Source organism: Pinus tabuliformis, chromosome 7, assembly GCF_031772625.1.
Source record: "Pinus tabuliformis cultivar Carrire ecotype Pingquan chromosome 7, CPIR1, whole genome shotgun sequence".
Lineage (NCBI taxonomy): Eukaryota > Viridiplantae > Streptophyta > Pinopsida > Pinales > Pinaceae > Pinus > Pinus tabuliformis.
Window position 1 is genome coordinate 933,015,742 of NC_142293.1, and position 17,386 is coordinate 933,033,127.

The 17,386-nt window shown below is 43.2% G+C and overlaps 1 protein-coding gene across 4 annotated transcripts in view; it reads right to left on the reverse strand.

Annotated features, from left to right (window-relative positions):
- Positions 1-17,386, reverse strand: part of LOC149250703 (uncharacterized) — a 213,601-nt gene that overhangs the window by 82,138 nt on the left and 114,077 nt on the right. The gene's annotated exons all lie outside the window — the stretch shown is intronic.

The following is a 17,386-nucleotide window of genomic DNA, read 5'->3' on the forward strand; positions in this document are numbered from 1 at the left end:
AGCATTCCCTACACCCTTTCCAGGATAGGTGGCATTGACTCCAAATATAATCCCACGATTGTTTCCATCTCTACCAAATTAGAGAGAGCACCCTTCTATCCGTTGAAGTGCCTTGAAGCACTACAATCAATAAGCCAAATTCCCAAAGAGTCTGAAGGAGAGGGCCAATACAAGATAACGCTTCTTCATCTTATCAGAAACAACATTTGATTCTTCATACCTAGGGTTCCTTGCTTTCTTTGAAGAGTCGGTCATTTCTTTGATGACCTACACCCGTCATTCCTCCGATCATTGAAGATGTCCCTGGAATGATTGTTATCATCATCAAGTGATGTGCCCCTACCTCGGACACTCCTTCGCCTAATGGCCGAACTTACTACACCCAAGGCATCTGCCTTTCCATCCACCCTTAGATCCAGACTTCCCATTGAAGTGATCTTTAGGTCATCAGAAACTTCCACTGCGCCATTCTGATAATGTTCTTTGCTTCGACTTCACCCTTGGTGAATTTGAAGAGGGATGAGGAATCCATTGAGCCTTTTGTCCTTTCCCAACTATCTTCAGTGATTGCTCTTTCACTCTTGCTTGGGCTTTGTCTTCACCTCAGCTCTAATACCATGTTAATTTTAGGTATGTTCTATGCTTAGAGCAATTTATTTCAATTTTCACAGTTAGCTCAATATCTTTTCCAGATTAGAAATCACATCAGCATTAAAGTAAATTGCAGATAGAACATAAACATAGATCACAGAAGACAAGCAAAGACAAAAGGACACAAGATGTGGCACTAGCCAAGGACAAACCCCAATGTGGGGAAACCCTTCATCAATTCTTCTTATATGTTCTTCAATAGTTCAGCACAGAGAGAGAGAGAGATAGTACATATACAACAAAAGTCAACACTTTGACTTATCTAAATAAGAGCATAGATCATCTTTAAGTAGATGATACATGAGGTAGCTGAACTCAGTTGAAGACAAGCTGCTTCAACTGATTCTCCCAGGTGACTCCATCACCACGCGACACCTATCATTGCGTTTCTCCTCATCATCATGTTGCACCTCACCGTGTTGCACCATGTTGCACTCATCATTACTATGTTGGACCTCATAACCATGTTGCACACATCATACTGTTGCACCTTATGCTGCCACAACTGTCCCATGTGCCATAGCTGCACCATGCTAGCCACTATTGTCCCATGTGGCATATTGTTGTCCCACTGTTAGTGATATTTCCATTCCAATTTTGGCATACTGCTGTCCCATTTGCTATGCTCCAACAAGCACCATTGTCTAGCTGTCCCATTTGGCATGTTGTACCTTGCTGTTGTCCTAATGAGTTTGCAGCACTATGCTATTGTTGTTGTCCCATTGTAGCCTTGCTACACCATGTCATTGATTGTTGTCCTATTGCTTTCTCCACCAAGTGACCTTGTTGTCCCATGTATCTAGCTGCCAACACACCATACAAATGTTGCTCCAAATATGTTTGTATATTGCTATTCGTGGTTGTTCTGGTTAGGGTACTAGGGAAGCCCTAAACTCCTCACACAGTACTTGAACTGCCCTCAGGAAAACTGTGGCACACCCTCATGAGACACCTCCCCTAGAACGTTGTTGATCTGGGCATATTTGAGCCATCAATTCACCCTACGCAAGCCCTAATTGTGATGCTATGGTGTTAATTTTAGGTATGTTCTATGCTTAGAGCAATTTATTTCAATTTTCACAGTTAACTCAATATCTTTTCCAGATTAGCAATCACATCAGCATTAAAATAAACTGCAGATAACATAAACTTAAATTGCAGAAGACAAGCCAAGACAAGAGGACACAAGATGTGGTGCTAGCCATGGACAAACCCCAATGTGGGGAACCCCTTGATCAATTCTTCTTTTATGTTCTTCAATAGTTCAGCAGAGTGAGAGAGAGAGAATACATTTACAACAGAAGTCAACACTTTGACTTATCTAGATAAGAGCATAGATCATCTCTAAGAAGATGATACATGAGATCAGTTGAAGACAAGTTGCTTCAACTGATTCTCCAAGGTGACTCCTTCACCTATCATTTTGTTGCATCTCGTGATCATGATGCACCTCACCGTGCTGCACCATGCTACACCCATCATCACAATGTTGGACCTCATGACCATGTTGTACACATCATATTGTTGCACCTTATGCTGCACTATTGTCCCATGTGTCATAACCATGTTGTCATACAACATATCTGATGTGCTTGCAACACCATGCTTGCCACTGCTATCCATGATGTCCATGCTTGCTATGCTGCACCATGCTTGTCATGTTGTCCATGCTTGTTGTTTTCCCATGTACCTTTGTTGCCATGTCACAATTGTCCCATGTACCTTTGTTGTCATGTCACAGTTGTCCCATGTATCTATACAGCACTATGTACCTTGTTGTTCCATGCATCTATACAGCACTGTGTAACTTGATGTCCTATTTACTTTGACGCACTGGTTAGCAGTTGTCCCACTTGTGCCACTACTGCACAATTGCCATCGCTGTCCTATGTCATTGGGTTGTCCCATCAGAGTTTCTGTCCCAACATGTTGCTATCCCATTGTCCTATTTGTTAGTGACATTGCAACTCCTATGTGGCAGTGTCCAGCGTCTTTCTATTGTTTTTCATGGACAGAATTCGATCACTGGTTAGGGCACCCTCATGTAACCTATAGTAGTCCAACAATCAGCCCATAACTCACCTTGAATTATGCGGCCTCCCTTTCTTTACAAGGTAGGTGACCTCGCTGGTTGAGGAGACACCTACAACTCCATGTAGAGGGTTGTTTTGACCATCAAAACAATACTTATAGGCTTGCGGCTTTCACACGGACCTTGCTGCATCTTCAAGTGGTCACAAGGGTGACCTTAACGTCCCTTCTCCTTCGCTAAAGTAGGCCTTGGTTTGCTGCCTTCTAGCCCAGCTCCTAGGCCCTCCTAACAGCTTCTGAATCCTCCAAAAGACCCATGACTTTGTTGCAGTTAGGACCTATTAGTGCAGTGTATATCCTTATCATGACTGCGGCTAGGTTACCCTTGAGATAGCATAGGTTAGGGCTACCTTAGGATAGTGTTAGGGTTGCCTTCCATCTGTGTCTAGGGTTGCCTTCCATCTTTGTCTAGGGTTGCCTTCTATCTGCGTCTAGGAATGCCTTCTATCTGCATCTAGGGCAGCCTCTTTTCCTCCAACATCTAGGGCTATCTTCTATTTGCGTCTAGGGCAACCTCTTTTCCTCCAACGTCTAGGGCTCCCACTCCTAGATTTTTCTTCCACTAAAACCAAGGACAAGTGGAGAGAAATCAAGATAGAAGTGTGTGAGAAATGACTCTCAAGTCATCTCCTTTTATACTATAACATTGAGCACATGTGGGGGTTATTTGGTTGCTGGCTGAACTTGACGAATTGTCTTATAACACAAATAAATTCATAACTCCATGAATACTTATCGGAATCAGATAATCTTTAGATCAATTCTACACCTCTCGATGAGAGGGATCCAAGAAAAATATCAACTGCCATAAATAAGATGACCCACATGGAGCTTGGCCCTAGCTGTGCAATTTTAACACTCCCTCTCAACTAGGGAGAGCTCCATCTGCTGATCCATATGTTTGACTGTACTATCTCTGCAATCAGTGCCCTGCACTGCTCTGCTGAGCTCTGCTCTGCTGAACCATGAAGAAGAAGAATTGATCGAGAATGTCTCATACCATTCTTTACTGACCCAAACTTAGTTTTATTGATCCCAGATCAATATCACAAGAGAATGTCTCAAACCACTCATACTGATCCCAAAGCAGTTTCATTGATCCCAGATCAATGGAGGTCATCCTAACATAGGGAGTGCGGTAGATATAATGATGCGTCCATCAATAGTACTACTATGGTCCCTAACCCCATTTCCCTGCTCATTGGCCAGATGAGAGGTACTTCCCATGAGTCCCAGACTGCATAGGTAGGGTGCCTCGACAGGAAAACCATTCATCGTGTCCCTAAGTCGCCTCGAGGTATAATAGGGGAAGGCTGAGCCATTGACCCTTTACACAGCGCACCATTAGGGGAGCGTGAGTCGCCCTATGATTGCTTGTTGCCCCAAGCAGTACCCCAAGCTCCCCGAAGCTCCCGAAGCTCAATGCATGCATCATGCAGGACCTTTATAAGAAGGTCTCTCAATGACTCCAAGTCGTTCGGGAAAGTCACAAATTTGACCTTTCCCCAGGGCTTTGACAGAATGTCTGCGACCTGTACATCAGTCTCAATGCGATAGAGCCTCCTCGCTCATCGACGTACCATATCCCAGATAAGGTAGTATATGATGTCTATATGCTCGAGCAATCATAGAATACGAGATTCCTCAACAATAGAATCCCTCGTGGTTGACACAGAGTATCCCGGTGGTATCCATCATGTGTAAAAACAATGCGCTGAAGAGCTTCCACAACCAGGCAGCTTCACACGAGATCATACTCGTAGCTATGTATTCGGTCTCAGCAATGCTTATAGCAACCAACTTCTGCTTCCTGCTCATCCAGGATATCGAATAGAACCCGAAGAGAACCAGCACTCGGAAGTGCTCTTGCGATTCTCCACACTGCCTGCCCAGTCAGTATTCGAATAATCATGCAGCTTCACATTTCCGGTAGTGTATCTCAATCCATGAGAGATTGTGCCCTGAAGATATCTCGGAAAATTCTTGGCACCAATCCAGTGAGGCTCAACCATATATGAGCTCATCATGCTAACTGCAAAACATATATCTGGACGGGAGTTCACCAAGAACATCAATGCTAGTATGAGTTTGTGAAACTCAGAGGCATTTCCCAAATCAGGTCCGGTATCCCTACCACATAACTTCTGAAAGTTAAGCTCCATCGAGGTAGTCGCGGGCTTGTTGTTCACCATTCCAAATCCAGAATCTAACTCCCTCTTACTTCTGCAAATGAGAGGGTCTGCACCTGACAGAAATAGGTCGTCCTCAGAAGGTACCAGTATGAGAGGTCTATCATCCACAACCTTCAAACAATGATTTGGATCAGCTTCACTCGTAGTGAATCTAAGCTTCATTAGGCAGCGATCAATCCTCTCATACTATGCCTAGGGTGTTTTGCTTCAAGCCATAGAGGGCTTTCTTCCACCTGCATACATGAGATTCCCGATTATGAATCTCAAACCCCTCGGGTTGTTCCAAACCTGTAGACCTGCTACATGAGGGGAATGGTCCCCTTGTAAGATTTTCCTTCAGTACATCTCAGACATGTACCTTCATGCTCTTTTTGAATTTAGGTATTCCTGTCATCATCCAACTCACAACGGGTAGGGTCCCATGATAAGTACACCTTCGGTGCTATAGATGAGATTTGACAACTGACATAATCCCTAATGGACCTCCTGCAACTTGATACAACCTTGAACTCAAAAGCATCTGCGAAAAATTCCATTTTCAAATACGTACCTTTCCATCGATGAATGCCACCTTGAAACCTTTGACTTCCATTTCCGAAATGGTCACCAGGTTCTTCTTGTGATCAAGTACACAAAAGAGATTCTTGTAAATGAATCGAGTTACCATCATTTAATTGAGGGGTAACATTCCCTACACCCTTTTCGAGATAGGTGGCATCGGCTCCAAGTAAAATACCACGATTGTTTCCATCTCTACTAAATTAGAGAGAGCACCCTCCTATCCGTTGAATTGCCTTGAAGCACTACAATCAATAAGCCAGATTCCCAAAGAATCTGAAGGAGAGGGCCAATACAAGAGAACGCTTCTTTATCTTATCAGAAACAACATTTGATTCTTCATAACTGGGGTTCCTTTCTTTCTTAAAGAGTTGGTCGTTTCCTTGATGACCTGCATTACCTGTCATTCCCTTGATCATTGAAGATGTCCCTGGAATGATTGTTATCTTCATTAAGAGATGTACCCCTGCCATTCGGACACTCCTTCGCATAATGGCCAAACTTATTGGCATCTGTCTTTCTTTCCACCCTTAGATACGAACTTCCCAATGAAGTGGTCTTTAGGTAGGCCATTAGAAGCTTCCGCTGCGTCATTCTGATAATCTTCCTTGCTTCGACTTCACCCCTGGCAAATTTAAAGAGGGATGAGGAATCCATTGATCCTTTTGTCCTTTCCCAACTGTCTTCGGTGATTGCTCTTTCACTCTTGCTTGGGCATTGTCTTCACCTCAACACTAATACGATGTTAATTTACGTATGTTCTATGCTTAGAGCAATCTATTTCAATTTTCACAGTTAGCTCAATATCTTTTCCAAATTAGCAATCACAGCAGCATTAAAATAAATTGCAGATAGAACATAAACATAAATTGCCGAAAACAAGCCAAGACAAGAGGACACATGACGTGGTGCTAGCCAGGGACAAACCCCAATGTGGGGAAACCCTTGATCAATTCTTCTTTTATGTTCTTCAATATTTCAGCAAAGAGAGAGAGATAGTACATTTACAACAGAAGTCAACACTTTGACTTATCTAGATAAGAGCATAGATCATCTCTATGAAGATGATACATGAGATCAGTTGAAGACATGCTACTTCAACTGATTCTCCAAGGTGACTCCTTCACCTATCATTTTGCTGCATCTCGTCATCCTGCTGCACCTCACCGTGCTGCACCCATCATCACAATGCTGGACCTCATGACCATGTTGTACACATCATACTGCTGCAACTTATGTTGCACTGTTGTCCCATGTGTCATAACCAATGTTTTAAAACTCCGACTCCGACTCAATATCGACTCGGCCGGCTCGATTGCAATGACTCGATCGTTGTAAAAAATACATTAAATATTTATTTTTTATAAAAACACATAATTTTAAAGATTTTCATTCATGTTTCCAAACACACAGCATTAGAATATAGATAGAAGACAACATATGATCAAAGTAGCTCATGACTATATCCATTATATCAAAATGGCACCCAGTGCACTGTCCAATACATACACGATGATGATATAGAGATCAAAACAAAAACACATAACCAAGGAGGCTAGAAATGGCCTCTACAACAAAAGTCTATGACCAGTACTACTGGCTACTGCTAGAGTTGCCCACATCATCTGGCTCAGTGTTACTTGGGAGCGGAAGCAACATTTTCAGAAGCTCCCAGTTTGGGAGCGAATCCCGGAGGAGTTCGACAACCAATGTCACTAACATCAAGGTACATAGAGGGATTGGTGCTCTTGATTAAATACGAGTTCTATACCCTAATATATGACAAAATTCAATGGAAACATTGCAATCCCCCAATCCTGAAATCCTGAAAAACTGATAAGTCTGCTGGATTTTGAATGAAATCTAAAATTTTACTTTCTCCATATGAAATCCAATGAGGCTGGAACCACTCTCAAACATCCTGAGTCATTTCATGGTAATGTTAAAAATTTAAGTAAAAGGATGGACATTCTCCTTAATCTTTATTTTCATCCTTTTACTTTAATAATTTAACATTACCATGAATAGCATATCAATACTAGGGATCAGAGTCAGACAGGGAAGCCCAGGGAGTCCCCAAAAATGAAATTTCAAAATAAAATGTCGCTGAAGTGACTTGACTGGCCGTTGTTACCGAGCCGGCCGAGTTGGCTCGAACTCGGCCGAGTCAGCCGGCTTGTTACCGAGCCGGTCGTAGCCAACTCGGCCGGCTCGGTAACAACCCAGCCGACCGGTCTGGTTCAAAGGCCGAGTCGACCCGGTTGGGCTATGACTCAGACCAACTCGGCCGAATCGAAGTCAAAATGACTGGTTTTTAAAACAGTGGTCATAACCATGTTGTCATACAACATGTCTCATGTGCTTGCAGCACCATGATTGCCACTGCTATCCATGTTGTCCATGCTTGCCATGTTGCACCATGCTATCCATGCTTGTTGTTGTCCCATGTACCTTTGTTGTCATGTCACAGTTGTCCCATGTATCTATACAGCACTATGTACCTTTTTGTCCCATGCATCTTTACAACACTATGTACCTTGTTGTTCCATGCATCTATACAGCACTATGTACCTTGCTGTCCTATTTACTTTGCTGCACTAGTTAGCAGTTGTCCCACTTATGCCACTACTGCACAATTGTCATAGTTGTCCTATGTCGCATCAGAGTTTTCGTCCCAACATGTTGTTGTCCCATCGTCCTATTTGTTAGTAACGTTGCAACTCATATGTGCCAGTATCCAACATCTCTGTAGCGTTGTTCATGGACAGAATTTGATCACTGGTTAGGGCACCCTCCTGTAACCTACAACAGTCCAACAATCAGCCCATAACTCACCTTGAATTATGCAACCTCCCTTTCTTTACAAGGTAGGTGACCTCGTTGGTTGAGGAGACACCTACAGCTCCATGTAGAGGGTTGTTTTGACCATCAAAACAATACTTACAGGCTTGCGGCTTTCACACGGACCTTGCTGCCTCTTCAAGTGGTCACAAGGGTGACCTTAACGTCCCTTCTCCTTCGTTGAAGTAGGCCTTGGATTGCTGCCTTCTAGCCTAGCTCCTAGGCCCTCCTAACAGCGACTCAGTCCTCCAAAAGACCCATGACTTTGTTGCGGCTAGGACCTATTAGGGCAGCGTATATCCTTATCTTGACTGCAGCTAGGTTACCCTTGAGATAGCGTAGGTTAGGGCTACCTTAGGATAGTGTTAGGGTTGCCTTCCATCTGTGTCTAGGGCTGCCTTCTATCTGCGTCTAGGGCGGCCTCTTTTTCTCCAACATCTAGGGCTACCTTCTATCTACGTCTAGGGCATCCTCTTTTCCTCCAACGTCTAGGGCTTCCACTCCTAGATTTCTCTTCCACTAAAACCCAAGACAAGTGGAGAGAAATCAAGATAGAAGTGTGTGTGAGAAATGACTCTCAAGTCATCTCCTTTTATACTAAAACATTGAGCACATGTGGGGTTTATTTGGTTGTTGGCCGAACTTTACGAATTGTCTTATAACACAAATAAATTCATAACTCCACGAACACTTATCGGAATCGGATGATCTTTAGATCAATCCTACACTTCTCGATGAGAGGGATCCAAGAAAAATATCAACTGCCATAAAAAAGATGACCAACATGGAGTTTGGCCCTAGTTGCCAATTTTAACATATGGCATGCGGTCTAGCACACAGTACTTTTGTAGCTTACGGCCAGCACCATACAAGTATCCTGTCCACAAAACAGTGCCCAAACAAATTTGTAATAGAGGTCTCCAACTCGGCCTACCCAGCAAGTAACCTCGGCCTCCTTCCAGCAGCTCGGTGCCTTGTTTTAGCCCTTAAAACAGTCCTCCTTTTTCAGCCGCATTAGGCCTGCGTCTAGGGCACCATAGGCCTGTGGCTAGGGCACCCTTGGTATGTTTAGGACAATGTATATCTTTATCTTGACTGCAGCTAGGACAGCGTGGAGGATTAGGGCATCCCTTCATGACTGCGTCCTCTAGGTTGTGCGTAGAGCTGTCATAGGCTAGGGTGCTAGGACTGCGTTATGGCCTCCATGCTTAGGCTTCTTTCCTCCAACGTCTAGGGCTTCCTCTCCTAGATTTCTCTTCCACTAAAACCCAAAGCGAGTGGAGAGAAATCAAGAGAGAAGTGTGTGTGAAATGACTCTCAAGTCATCTCCTTTTATACTAAAACGTTGAGCACATGTGGGGTTTATTTGGTTGTTGGCCGACCTTGACGAATTGTCTTATAACACAAATAAATTCATAACCCCATGAATACTTATTGAATCAGATGATCTTTAGATCAATCCTACACCTCTTGATGAGAGGGATCCAAGAAAAATATCAGCTACCATAAATAAGATGACCCACATGGAATTTAGCCCTAGTTGCCAATTTCAACAGTTTCCTCTTGCTACCATTACTGAAAACCACTCTTTGAGAAGCCTCACCAGTCTCTCGATGCTCCTAGTAATATTTTCAAATTTCTCTTGATGAGACATTTTTGGGCATAAGTTCAACGTGGAGAATAATGTGGGACTAGTATTTTAGCCTCTGGAATTCTAGTCCACAATAGCACTTGAGCATTTGTGTGATTTAGACCCATAGCTAGCCAAAATCATGCTCTGATACCACTATAATATTCCTAACGGAAATATACAATGATAAACAAAGTAAACATAGCAGAAACACATGCAAAAATTTACAGCACATTTAATAAACAGGAATCTTCATGAACTGCATTCATCTGAGCCATTTTATTAATAAATAAGAGGGTACAATGTGGTGCTGGAAAGAGTGCATCTGGGCTTGCTCAAGGCAAGCTAGCTAAGCCCAAATGAACAATAATAAATCCCTCGCAAATCGGTTGTTGCTCTCTCCTGGCTTTGCGCTGAAACTAGCCAGAAAGTATGTTGTTGGCCGCAAAGAACTGCTGCTAGGGCCTCCTCGGATGCTCAGAAAATTTTGGGAAATTAACCTCGGACCTTCCACCAATAACCCACGAAGGAATTGGCCAAATGTTGACCTTGGAATTTCGACCCAATTTTCCCCTAGCTCCTCTAGTTGTTGGTTGAGTTTGGGCCGCTGTTTGACCCCTCAAGTCTGCCCAGAAAATTTTACCAAATTAATCTTGGCCTCTTTTCAATAAACTCATAAAGGGTTTGTCATATTTTTAACGCTCCAAAATTGACCCCAAAATGCTTGGCCCTCCTCCACAATCAGAAGATGTAACCTTTAGAAAATGTTGTGTTTGCTGCTCCACCAAAATGCTGGAAAAGCCCACACAACACTTCCCAGACTCCACCTCAAGTTCATCCCCTAACTCCCTTCACTCCACAACCTCCAAGTGTGCCTCCTCCAAGAGTTGTGCAGTCTTTGTGCTGTTGTTCTCGATTCTCTCCACGAACTCGCACTCCCTGTTGCTGGTATGAACTGGTATAGGTAGGACTCCCTCCTTGGGATGGCACTTGAAATCCACCAAAGAAAATGTTGAGATCTCCGCTCGGAGACACTCGTGTGCTATAGCTGAATGAATGACCAAAATGAGTGCCTCTTGCTCTATTTATCAAAGAGCCTCCAAGATGCCCATGTGGGCCCAGCTCGACTTTCCCCACCACTTCGCTCTAATGGGAGTGTCTTCCACATGTGGGTCGTAAATCTCCATGGGTTGGCCCCCACGCTCTGCTAAATCCGCAATATTTCCCTTCCTTCCTAACGTTTAGGCCCCCACTTAATCCCAAAATTCATGTGGGACCTCGAAACCCACATCTCCTAAGTGCAAACATGAAATAAGACAAAATTGGGCAAGATTGATATTTCCCTTAGCAATATTGCTAAGTCGGAATATCACAATAACAACCTCCAATAAAATAATATATAGGACAAGTCAAAGAGGTAGCTGAAATATCCATGCAATAAAAATGAAAGAGCACCCAGGAGAGGTGTGCCCTTGAAAAGTGTGCCATGAAATGTGCCCAAAGAGAATGTGCCAAGAATGCTTAGACCTCAATAATCAAATATTGCTCAATATGCCATGTCATAAAGATGTCTAACCAGCACAAGAAAGTGCACCCTAGAGAAGTATGCCAACCTTTGCAAGAAATAATAAAATAGTAAATGCAATATGTAAAAATTGGTCTATGGAATGAGAGGAACAAAACCCATGTCCCGATTTCTCCAAATTCCCAAGGGAGTTAGAGATATAGCAAGGGCATGATGACATGGAAGATAGTGATGATGTGGCAATGCAAGGCATAATTTGGTCAAAAGAAGCAAGACCTAAATGAAATCAAGCTAATTTACAATAAGCCCAAGTGGCAAAATTGGCAAATTCATCAAAGCCCAAGTGGCAGAATTGGCAAATTCATCAAGGCATAGAACACTAAAATAGGTGGTCAACTTCAAGTTAGTAAAAGAAAAAGTCAATTCAAACTAGCCATTAGACAAGTCAACTAGCCATCAAAGGGTCTAACTAGCCGTTGGAGACTTCATGGACCAAGTAGTTGAGTAATGGACCAAGAAAGTAGCCATTAGAAGACAAATTATTCCTCCATATGATCAAGTCGAATTTCCTCCAAGGAAAGTAAGTAGAATATTGTCACAAACCTGGATTATACCTTGTCTAGGAAAATGCATTGGGCACTCTCTAGGCATGTGGGACTATCGTGTTTCTCACTAATGGCGAGACCAACTTGATTTTAATTCACCTGAACTACACCTCACTGAGCTATTTTTTATTAAGTTTAATTGTAGCAGAAACTTTTCATTGTCTTAATCCAAAGCCCAATTCCAATTCAACTAAAATTCACATTAGCATTTCTTTATAGCATTATCATTAATACATAGACATGCATGACCAATCAACACAAGAATAGAGTGCAATCTTCTTTTTCATGAGGTGACTCACAACCTAATACCCCAACAAATATTTCATATATACAATATAAAAAATACAATTAAGGCAATCCCCACTCTGTCAAATGGCAGTCGTACTCAGCTACAACAATACACTCTTTCTCAGGCCACTCGGGTCACCACAAAACTTGCATACAAAAACTTCAGCTTTCGGCTCACTCGTAGGGTCATCCAATCCATCCATCAAATTAGTTCACAACCTCCCCCATTAGCTACACCCATCACTTTTTCTCTTGGTTTACTTGGTAGAAAGGTTTCGGACTTCGCTCAAACCTCAACATCTCTCCATCGTGCGTCAGAACTCAACTCGGGCGGTCCTACCGTTGGTTGCGTTGCAACTCAAGCAACCACCCATCTGCACACCCACAACTGAACTCAACTTGACACCATCACAAACACACCCACAAAGTTTTGTCCAGTTCACCATAGCTCAATTCACACTACACATATGTACTTTTAGTCCTCCCTCTACCCAAGTCTTGAGTTCCAGTAAGGAGCGACCCTTATCTCATTCTAAGCACTCCCAAAATGATCCCACGGTTCACTGTACCCTATGTGGTCCATGCCTTCCCTGTCTGGCTATGGGAAGGAGGTGTGAACTCATTTTGTTCTCCATTTCATATCAAGTGAATACTTAGTTATATATATCATTGCATTGTGGTGAAGGACAGCAGGGCTAACGTGTGGTACTCATGTCGTCGGAACGACCCTTACTATGCCAAGCCAATGCCTATATCATGTCGTCATGTGTGTTGCTGCACAAACTAGCAGGCCAAGTAAATAGTCCAAAGTTAGAGGGCACAACAACAATTTGGGACAAAGGCCCACTATCACCACAACCTATGTCCCCTTCTCTTCTCGGATTTTCACTAATGGGAGGAGTCCCAGTATGGAGGAAATCACCTAGGATGATAGGATCAATGATGAGGTCTATAGTGATTTCCAAGGCCCATTCAAAGGAGAAGCTCAATATGAGGCTCATTGCTTCAATGAAGCTTAATGGCTCTCCAAGAAAGACCTAAAGTGGTAGGAATCAAGATCTAGGGATTTATGATGTTATAACAAGGTTAGGTATACCTAGAGTCAAGATCTCCAAAATGATATAGGACCTCTCAATAAGCTCTTTAAAATAAGCAATTGCTTCCAAGAAATGTGTTGCTAAAATTGAGAGACCTAGGTTGGGTCCACATGAGACCTAGGGTTTTATAATTTATCATGAGAGGGAGGCCTCCAAAGAGGACACTAGGTCAAGTTAGGACAAGGAAAGGGTTAAGAATGATCTAGCTTTGATGGAGGATAACCCTCAAGAAAGCCTTTCACTATGACGTCCAAGATCAGCTTTCAATGTCTGAGCTAGGGCTTGGTTTTCTCACAAATGAACCGTTGAAATCTCGTGAAACCTTGAGGATTCCTAGGAGAGACACCAACTTAGAAATTGATCCGAGTAGAAGTGCAAAACTATCCCTCCAAAGGAATTTGTATGATGCCCTAGCAAGTTGGTCTATGTGAGGGGCCAATCTTTCAATAATTACCCACCAAAGATCAATGGAAATTCATGGAAGAAAAGAAACTTCACTCCATTAGGAGCATTCTTTAACTTGTTATCAATGAGTAACATGCACAGATTTTCAATCTAACAATCTTTAACAATGGTATTCAACAATTAGTGCATGAAAGAAAGAGCTAGTTGCACAATCCCCACACATTAGACATTATTTATAAAAAATCTTCAGTACAATTCACTTACAAGATAACAATAGATATAACCAATCCAAGATCAAGATAATGGCTCCAAGAAGAAAATCGAACTAGCCTCCAAAGATATCGAAATGCATGAAAGAGTCCTCAATAGACATCCAAGAAGAAATGTGAATTTCTCAAGAAGAGCTAATCCAAGAATGTGATGATGATCCCATACAAAATGAGGCCTCTTATTTATATGAGCCTCCTCAAGTTCGATTAATCCTAATTTAGCCTAAATAAGCCCCTAATAATATTTTAATGTGTCAAATAACATATCTTTGGTGACAAGCCCACCAAGTAGCTAATAAACTGAATGATAAGCCATCCCAAGAGGGCTAAAATAGTGTAAAATGGAGTAGGAAGGGTTGTTCAAAGGCCAAGATGAGTCCTCAATGTGTTATTATGAAAGTGAGGGCCTCGAACATGATGAATAAGACGGGGACGCCCTCCAAATGTTGCAAAACATCTCCAAACCCCATCTTCAACTCTGTGGGCTCCAAATGGGTCTCATGGGTCTCCAAATGGTTCAATATCAAGCCAATGCTCCATCAAAGAGGGCTAGAAGATGACACTTTCCCTCCCATGTCTCTCTAGATGAGACAAAAACCTCCTTTGGGCCCAAGACCAGCTACCAAGTGTCTGGTGCAATGTGTAATGTCCCTTCCTAAACTATTTTGGAACAGGATTAATTTCTACATTTTGGGGCCAATTTTGGAGGTGATGGAGCCCATTCGATTTTATCAGGAAGCTAGACTTAGTAGAAGTTATTTCGATGTGGTTAATTTCTACATGGGGGCCACCCACACTAGGAGAATACACATTCCCTAGTTCAATTTGCATGGAGGGGAAATCGATGGTTAAGTGAGGGACCCACAATGGAGGGAAAATAAAGGGAAAAGTGCTCCACAAAATCTATATAAGGAAGACAACTCTCCTCATTTCAACATCTTATCTTTCGACATATTGAACTCAATCTTAGTTGCTCGAGCTGCTTAGTCGAGTTACTGTGTTGTTTAGCACACGAGTGTCTCCGAGCGCAGATCTCAACCCTTGCTTCGGTGGAATTCGAATGGCATCCTGAGAAGGGAGTTCTTCTTCATCTCAGTTCATATCAGCAGCAGGGAGACGAGTTACAATAGTTGCAAGTCAAGTACCAGCAGCAGAGGGAGTAACAACAACGCAGGGATTGAGCAGTGATAACGTGAGGCGCTCCGAGAAGTTGGGGAGACAGGAGCATCTTTCATCATTTTCAAGAGTATAGAAGGCAGCTACAGACAAGAGGACCATCCTACACGCAACTCTCATTTCATCACATGCAGGACTGCGTCATCTCCTCCATGACTGCGTAGTCATTGGAGTGAGACTCTTTGGGGTAGCACCATCCGAGGGAGTTTGGAGCTGGGAGGTTGGGAGATCTTTTGGAGGGCCATTTGAGAAGGATTAATGGATTTGGGAGAGAAAAGATTGACAGGATCAGTCATAGCAACAGAATTCGAAATTGGAGAAGGACCATGTTGTGAAGGGTCAATTTTTGAAGGTTGGAAGCAAGGGAAACCCTTTCTAGGTTTTTCTGGGTTTTGGGCAAGGATCACCCTCCTAATTTTATAGATTTTTTTGGGATGATCTAAGGGTTCAAACAAGGGTCCCAACTCATCCATCAGCTAGAGGAGCTAAGGGGAATTTGGGTCAAAATTCCAAGGTCAACATTTGGCCAATTCCTTAGTGGGTTATTTTGGGTATTTGGTGGAGAGGTCAGGGTTAATTTCTCGTAATTTTCTGAGCACCGGAGGTGGGGTTTCCAGCAGCATATTTGCAATAGACAACACAATTTCACATGGGCAACGCAAGGCATCGTTGCAATAGTTATTTGTGCCCTCTGGGCTTGGCATATTACCACCCGGGCTTGATCACACTTGCCATTGAGGCAAGCACAGGTGCACCACTTCCACATTATTGTACTTTTCTCCCATATTATAATAAAATGGCTCACCTATTGGTTACCCCTACACTTTTTATTGGTGTGTACTGAATGTTTCAATTTTATGGTGTTGTTTTAATTGTTTGCTTTGCATAACACTATTTCTCCTAGTTTGGAACATTACAGTGGTATCAGAGCGTGATCTTGGCCCAGTTGTGGGAAACTAGCCAGAACATCATGAAAGCTTTGGGTATGAGTGCACAGTGACAGGTGAAACCAGAGACAAACCCATGGCTCAAGGGAAATCCAGTATGCAGAAATTCTGGGGTAGAATTCATTGGGACGATGAGCGGTTGGACCAGTTGAGGAGGGTGACAGACGAAACCCATCCTCACCCTTACAACAGAGACGTTAGAGGTGAGCAGGCCGCGGGGGTGCATTCATCTACATCATGTGGGGAAAGTCGACCAGATCAGGGCACCGGATCTCCTGAAAAAGAGCAGCAAGGACAGAGACAGTTAAAGGGTGAGACCAGGGGGCGCTTTTGCTGGTGGAGACCTGGGTTTAGATATCAGGAGCCTAAGGAGGAGGTTGAGCATGATGTTGAGAGCCCATAGGATGGTGAGGAGCACATCGATATACCCAATATACCCAATGTGGCACAGGAGTCACCTTTATTAAGGACCTCTTTGATAGCCCCAATTGACACCTTGGTGGAAAATATAGAGTCTACACACACACAGCCATCTGCTGAGGAGGAGCCACTCATGGACGAGATGCCAATCATTGTTGAGGTATCTGGAGCTATGACCGAATTTACAAGCGATAAATGCACACGGCAGTTCCACCAGTGTTAGGCCGACCTTCTAGTGAAAGTTGCATTATTGCACGAGGCTATTCTGCAACAAAACAAGGAGGTGGAGGGCATGAGAATTGTTTGTGTCGAGTCCACGGCCAAATTGACTCATGTTGGAAAGCAGTTGGATTCCCTACTGGTGCAGCTAGAGTGCACGTAAGAGCGTGAGAGCAACCTTCTTCAAGCATACATAGACGAGGCTAGCAGCGTTGTTAGGTTACTTTGGCCCATTGGACAGAGAGAGACAGAGCTACCTAGTCAGATTTTATGTATTGACCAGGATAGATGAGACGACCACAGTTGCACAGGGCGCAGCACCCGCATGTTGGGGTTGTTCGTGCATGTACAGGAGTTTGTGCATTCAATCCCTCTCTTGGGGTTGGGTGGCGAGAGATTCTAAGTTGGTACCCGATGGAGTGGGCTATGAAGATGGTCATGGACCCAGGTGGAGCTCAGCAAGAGCTTCCAA